The sequence below is a fragment of the Bremia lactucae genome, linkage group LG12 (assembly GCF_004359215.1).
Source record: "Bremia lactucae strain SF5 linkage group LG12, whole genome shotgun sequence".
NCBI lineage: Eukaryota > Oomycota > Peronosporomycetes > Peronosporales > Peronosporaceae > Bremia > Bremia lactucae.
In genome coordinates, this window is record NC_090621.1 from 3479740 (window position 1) to 3487866 (window position 8127).

An 8127-nucleotide genomic window follows, 5' to 3' on the forward strand; every position below is an offset into this window, starting at 1 on the left:
CGCATCTCAATAGAGATGCGAGCCCTTCCCCAGGGCGAAGAAAGGGAATAGACATCCCCTTTTACCCTCTTCGAGTTGTCAACACAACACGGACAGGGATCACCCCACGTGAGGCATGGAAGCCCAGCCTCACGTGACAACCGATGCAATTTATACTTTGCGTCGGTTGGAGTTTGTTTCTCAAACTTAACGCGATTCGCGTTAAGTTTTTGAAGCCAGGCTTCGCGTCTAATGTCTTTGACATTGCGAATGAACGCGCTTCAGGCTTGCATAAGCGAGACTTTATCTCGCTTATTGTTGCCACTAAACCATCGATGCTTAAGAAAAACATTGAGATAAAAATCTTCCTCAGCGCGAAAGATCTTCGCGCTGGGATCAAGGCCATGTAGCTTTGTTGCAATAGATAAAGGATATTTATTGTGAGGAGTAGTTTCTCCCGACAAGCTATTGATTAGCCGTCCTGCAAAAGCCACGGCTTCTTTTCAGGGCCGAGTGAGACGTTTACTGTCTTCACTTCCCTGAGTAATACCCACTGAAGCAGGGGTACCACAAGAACTTTTCTTACGATGGCTTACGCCATCGTCATCATATTGCACAGAAATACGTGCAGGTGACCGTGCGAGAGAAAGAAGAGGCGATGAGAGATCATCCTCATCGTCGGATCCAAATAGACCATTAACTCGTCCATCAGAATGAGCCCTCTGATTCGAAGGCTCATAGTCAGCCGCCTGACGTTTATTAGGCGACTAATCTATTCTCCCCGAGTCGGCCATTTCGTCCGACTCGCATTCGTAGTCGACCTCCAAAGAGGGGTCGTATTCACGTGGTGAATCATCACGTGCACTCACAACATCTAATGTTGTGCGAGTGGAAGATACTACGGCAGACGTTCCGTCTGCCGCAATAGATAACAGTGCGTCACCCGCGGCTGCACAAACCTCAGCCGAAGACGCAGTACTATCAATACTCCGCAGGAGTTTATTCTTCGTGCGATGGAATTTAAAATGATGGTTCTGACCAATTAACATCACTTTAATATTAAGTGGTCTCATAGTGACCGCTCCATCCAATGACAGTCAGAGTGATTGTAGTTTAAGGTAGGGGTGATGTAACGGGGTATATCGTTACATGAAATTAACATTTAAAGGTTGTTAATTTATATATTATCGAAAAGGTAGATAATATTTGGAGGATATTACTTATACTAGTAATGTTCAGAATTCTTATCCAGAAATAGGTATAGACCATTATATCTATTTATACCGCAGACTAATCAGCTGTAGATGTAAACAAAAGAGAGAGAGATAAGATACGATAAGAAAAGATAGAGATAAGAATTCATTTACACGTTAAGTATTAGATTATAATTAAGTTAGCATTTACAAAGATAGAACAAGAGACACTTAATTATATTTAATACAGTTTCCATTTTACCCTCTTAAAGCTAGTTGCCTTAAGAGAAGTCTTCCTCTGCACGTACAGTACGTGAAATAACGTAGGGCACCACTCGCAACTGAAGTAGTGCGAAGTGGACTTGTACTGAAGCAGTACAAGTCGTAGTGCCCCGTTACACCGGTTGTACGGAAGTCACTGCTTCACAACAAGCTGTGAAGTCGAGGCCAACGACGGCAACATGCTGCCACGTACCCATCGGCCTGTTAAGAACGGCGACAACCGCATTGACATCAATGCCACGTGACCGAACCGTGCAATTTAGCCAACCAATGTCATTTCGATGCCGCGCAAGCCACGACATCCCAAAGTGCAATTAAATGGATCGATTAAGTCAATAACTTGAGATTTGTTACTGCTAGTGAAAGCGTCAAGCCGATAAGGTAGTACCACTGAGCGTTGTCGGTGCGTTCGGGGCTTGCCGTCCGCACACTTGACGAACATCTCCCTTGTAGACTCGCAAACACGCAACCGTGACGATTGAACGGTTAAACTGTCGGCGCGGACAAAAATATTTGTCGTACCTGAGTCCAGCAAAGCGCGAAGTGGACGTGACGCACCGTCAACATGTTTACTAAGCCCGATCAATCGCGGATCATTGCTGGACGAGGATGTATTCACATGGGCATCGCACACAGCAGGGCTAGGAGAACGTGCCGCCACTGTAGGCACGTATCTCCGTCTTTATCCGGTTGGTTATTCCACGCCTGCTGGTTGTCATCGTTTTCTGGCTGATCAGCGACGTTAACAGAGGCGTCAGACGTAGCGATAGCGAGTTCTGGGGCGGGCGCGAAGCGAACAGCCGCGTGGTGACTAGGCATACGACAGCAGAAGCAAATCTGCTGTTTCGGCGCTACAGGCCTCCGAAAGCCGTGGCATGGAGCACGACGCTGAGAAGAGATAGCATGCTCGATCGCATCAACCTCCATGGACTCAGGTTCTTGAGCAGCAGGTGCAGAGTAAAAATATTTCATGCACGAAGCCACAACTTTGAAATCTTCGCGCAACGCGACTCATCAAGTGACGTCGGAGGCTTCCGCGTCAAATAGAAAATCTAGCGCCCAGCTTTCATTCCCGTGACGAACATGTGAAACTCCGTCACCATATCAATCGGATTAGTGACATTGCAGGACACCAGGTTTCGAGCTCGCTGGAGATAGTCCAGCATCGACTAGTGGCCCCACTTCCGCGCCAGAAAAGCTGAGCGAGGGTGGTGCTCATTCTACGGAGGCTCAAATGCCAGGCGCAAGTCGTCTTTGTGGGCCTTCATATTAAGGGAACATTTCGGATCGGCCACAAGCTTGCCCAGCGCCCACTCCTTCTACTTGCATATCAATTTTATCAAGAGAAAAGGGGGAGGGGTGCGAATTTTGACTTAAGCTGGCGGGCTTGGACTGCAAAATTCACCTCGCGCAGCAACAGATTAAGCGCGAGGCGCTTCGGACTTTTGCCGCTATAACCCGAGACGTCGAGTTTGACGATGTCAGACCCCGTGGCAATCACGGAAGTCGAAGCTGGCCGACGCAAATCGGCGAGTTCGCGGTTGACGAAGTCTTGGATGGCTATACGCTGTTGTCGCTCAGGTGTAACCTTGAGCATGGCGTCTACGGTAGTTATACTGACCATATCTGCAAGACGACGTAGAGCTTCCCGCTCGAAAGCAGTCAGATACTGGAAATCATCATTGTCCAACATTCCCCCATCAGCCCCCTGGATAGGCAGAGCGCTTATCTCCATTAGAAGGACTACGAAGTGCTACCAGGTGTTACGGGGTTGGATCCCGTTACTTTAACTTACATTTAAAGTCTTAAGAGGAAGCGTTATAACCACCGTTATTATGATGATGACGACACGCAGTACCCACTATCTCAGATTCAGTGTATACCTACTTGTGTAATATGTGTACTTTGCAGTCTAACTATGGAAGGGCCTGATAGATCGCACCTAGAAGGATGTATAACGGTACGCTCCGTTACACATTGTGTATGGTAGTCTGAACAACAAATGTTGCGATTATACCCAACTGAGAAGCAGCTGCACCTCTATGGATTAGCGCTCTCATGAATGGTCGCTGCGCTAGCTAGCGCCGACGACGAGACAGTTGCCTTGTAACCGTAAGGCAAGTTTGACTTCGCAATGTGCGGCGTCTCCATGTTAGGAGCGATGAGTGAAGCTTGAGTGGACAATAAAAGCGCCATTTAATCTTCCCCATTAGGTCGCTGTACTCATCACTACTATGAGGTGATGGCAGTGGAGTAGTCAACACTGAGCGACGGATCTACATCCTCACGGCGAAGTGGGATGAATCGTTCTGTCCAGTTGACAGCGCGACTGCAGCAGCAGCTGACAGGACTTAAAGCGGCGTGAAGGCAGCTCGCTGTCTTTCGTTCCTCCCGTTGATAATTTTACAAAATGTAATAACCGGTCTGTAAGAGGGTGGTGGTTTAACGGCCTACAGTTGCCCTATGTTTCTGTTGGCGTGGTACAAGTGGTGTCGTTTCGTGTGCTCATGGTTGGCTGCAATCGCCGCTTCATGGGCGACGATACTGTTAATAGTTGCGTCGTGTTTTCGCTTGGTTGTGTTTTGCACATAAGGTCGTGTGCTATTTTGTGTAAGGGTGGCGTACCACTACACATCCTTGCTAGGTGCAACCTAGCAGGCCTTTACATAGGTAGACTTAGCTAAGTACACATATTACATAAGTATGTATACGCTGATTCCGAGACAGCGGGTATCGCGTGTCGTCAACTACGGTGTGTCTTACGCTTGCTCAGAACACCTTTAGTTTGAGTTAAAGTAACGGGCTCCTTCCTTCCACAGTGGGTTTGACGCAAAAAAGCCTGAGCGTAAAGCTCCAGCGACGGAACGTAAACGTATCCACTCGGCGTCACAAGCCAGCGCATTAATCGTGGCTACGCGACTGGTTGCATCCTACCGATGCCACCTCCATCTGAATGGCCTCGCTTAGACGGAATTAGTGCGTCGCTCCTTCAAGGCGCTACTATAGACGCTAATAGTTAGTATGACGTCTACAATTCATGAAAGGCTAAGGTGAAGTCACTTAGCCGTGTTTCCCCGATCCCGGTTCTATTGCATTCAAATGAATCAGCCTACCAATCCGAAGTGGAGTTTCTGCGCCGTTATCAGCCACATTCTGATGTGGCGAAACAAAGGTCGCAGCGACTTAACTTCGCTCGCTTGCGTGTAAGGGAAATCATGGGCGATACAGTACTCCCTGTCTCTTCTCGTTATGCCGCTCCTGCTAGTCTGTTCGAAAGAAGTGTAGCGACAACTGGTGCTTCTTCTTATAGGCAGACACCAGGCTCGATATGCCGGTGCGCAGTGTGTCGACCAGTTCATAGGAGTCGAAAATGTCTTCGGGTATCCTCTCCACTAGACGAGAATTCAAAGCTTCTGTGGCACGGAGCGGTGGTATATCAACCTTTTTTTCACAAAGAGAGGTTGGTTCGCAGCAGCATCCATCAGTGCAGGCGACGTCCCATAGGATCGACGATTTCGCCAGCCTGCTCGCGGCAGCGTATACCGCTTCTGCTTCCGTTTAGTCGCAGGCGCTGAGCACTGCTGAACGACGGATCGGGTATCTTGAAAACCATATACTACGGATCTTCACGATGTCTGCTCGAGGGATCACTTAGGTTATGAAGGCTGAAACTTCGGCTGGACTTTTTGGAAAGTTAATGCTGAGGAAACTGCGTCTAGTCCGCAGTCCTTCCCGCACTCCCAGTCAATATCACGGTGGGAGGCGTTATTCGGCTTAAAGTTATTCGACTTCACCGTCACACTCGACCGGATCAACGCTCGACTCCTAATCGGCGTCAAAATCAGTCTCCGTAGACGCATGGGGATGTGATTTCTTCTGGATCAACATACCGCTTCAGACAACCCCCGTAAAATACGGGGTGCGTCTTCATATACGGCGGAAGTTTGAGCACATAAATTTGGTCGTCAACCTCCTCGACCACCGTAAACGGCCCGATAAAATGCGTAGTACCTTCAGGTGGGTAGCAGTAATAAGTAGTTTTTTCTTCTCTAAAGCACTGATTATTTTTGCGACCATGTTGTCCGCATATTGTTTCTGCGGCCATGTTGGTCCGCAAATTTCTTTTGCTTGTCCTATGCGCGTGTTATCGCGTCACAGACTTTTCGTGTGATGGCTTATCACTCATCCACAAAGCGTTGAACCTCGCTAACCGACGAGAGGTCGGTCATAAATTGAAGTTTTCAAGAACGAAACATCTTTAATTTCTTTATTTACATTAGGCAGCTCTTCATAATTTTTACAGTGCATTTTCTCATGAGTAGCTCCACCTAAAACTTGACTTGTAAATTTCTGTTTAAATGCACAGGCATTTCTTGCCGTGACTCTATACTGATCACTGCCAAACCGGCAGGGTCACTTGGCAAGTTTCCGTCACTTACATGATATCCTAACGGGTCATCATCATATTGGCGAAGCTGTGTCCCTCTCTCGCACCGAGCAAAGCGAGGGGCCTTCCCCTATTAAGACTTGGGTTGCACGCAAACGAGACTGGCGTCCGAGGATGGCGCATGCCGTTAATATAATACGATGTCTTACCCGTACTGGCGTGAACACTGGCATTAATAGCGAAATCCACGAAGAACAATTGTTTGCTCCATTCTTTGGAAGTCGCTACCGTGCGCAATACATCCACCACGACCCGATTGGCTCATTTCGTTTGGCCATCGGTCTGGGAATGATCGGCTGTAGACACGTGGAGCTTGCCACTAGACAGCTCAAGCACATGACGTACAAAACCCGACGTAAGACGTAGACCCTGGTCCATTACTACGGACTCGGGCATCCCTTGTAGTCGGCACATATGACCCACGAACAAGAGAGCTGCCTCCTTGCCTGTGACCGTGACACCACATGGTGGTAAAAGCACCAATTTGCTCAGTCTGTCTACAAATTTGACAAGCCCTGTCCGACCCTTGTGGACAGGCGGCCTGCCAAACATGAAGTCCAGAACTGACCGACTTTTAATAATCCGGTGGAATTTGTAGCGGCTTCAATGGCGCATTTCTGGACAATGCAGGCTTAATGCGCTCTGATCACAGGAGCGAATATAGTTGGTCATTCATCGATATAGCTGTAGCCATCTGAGACTCGTAAGAATGTCTTTTAACGGCCCAGATGCCCATCGATGGCGCATCATGGATATCGTGAAGGATCATCAGCTTAAGATCTGTGTCATGGGGGACATACATTTTCAAAGAATCACAATGTGACAGCTGATGACAAATAGGTCATCGCTGTAGCTAAAGCGACTTTACTTAGACTTCAGGTGCGACGGAAGGGAAACCTTCGTCCACCGAAGTGATCCAACAGCACACGACAATGTTCATGCTGACTAAAGCTCTCCTTTATTTCGGGGGCGTATGAGTTCGTCACGTGGTATGCCTTCAGGCTGCCAACGTTGACGACTCAACTTGTGCCTTAGACGAGACACACTTTTCTGGTATCTTACCTCGAAGTCTGGACTGCGCGATAAAGCGTCAGCAAGACATATGACGCAATCGGCTTTTATTTAACTTTGATGTTAAATTCAGAAAAGAATGTAAGCCATCTTGCCATTCTAGGCGAGAAATGCGGTGAGTTGTTAGCGGTTTCCAGTGATGCGTTATTCGTATAAATCACAAATGATTCTGTGCCCTGTAGGCACTCGAAATTTAACAAGTACATACTTTATTGAATGTTGCTCCTTCTCATGCACGGTGTAATTTAGTTCCGCGGCTTTTAAAAGCCGGACTGATAAGAGATGACAAAGTCGACGCAGTCGTTATCCTATCGCATGAGCGCGCTGCCGATTACAAAATTGCTTGCATCACAGACGACGCTAAAGGGCTTAGCCGCGTTTGGCAATGCCAAGACAGGTGCCTTTACAAAGGATTGCTTCACTGATTTGAACGCGTCTTCTTATTCTTTTAACCAAACCCATTCTGCGTACACTTTCAGGAATTCAGGTAATATCTTAGTTTTCTCAGCATAATTCTTCCTATATTTATGCAAGTAATTAGCGAGCCCTAGGATTGGCGCGAATTCTTCACATGCCGTGGGAGTGGCCATTCCTTTACAGCTTTTACCTTGTCTGGGTCTGCTCGTACAACATATATACCTACGATGCAGCTTAGCACAGGTATCTCTGGGACCCTATGACGCACTTTTGAAAGTTGACGAACAATTGGGCGTCCTTTAAAGTCTGCAACACAGCGTCTAAATGAGCTTGTTCGACTCTATTACGCTCAGCCCGTCCTCGGCCTTACTATGCACGAATACATCGTCAAATTAATGGGGCGTGTAGGCACGGTGCTGACGCATCACGTAAACCACCACTCTGTTAAATTTCGCTGGTGCTTTTTTTTAAACTTGGGACATCACAAGCCACTCCCAAAGCATACCGCTTGGGGTGCTTACTGCCGTTTTGGCTTCATCGGAATCTCTCATGAGTACCTGATAGTAGCCATCCTTCAAATTCAACGCGGATAGATAGTTGACTTTCCCATGGAGTTCAACAAAACATCTTTTCGCGGGATATGCGTTTGCGCCGGAATGGTCGCCGTGTTCAGCTTATTATAAGCATGAACCACGCGCCATCCACCTGTGGCTTTACGCACACAAAAGGTCGGGCTGC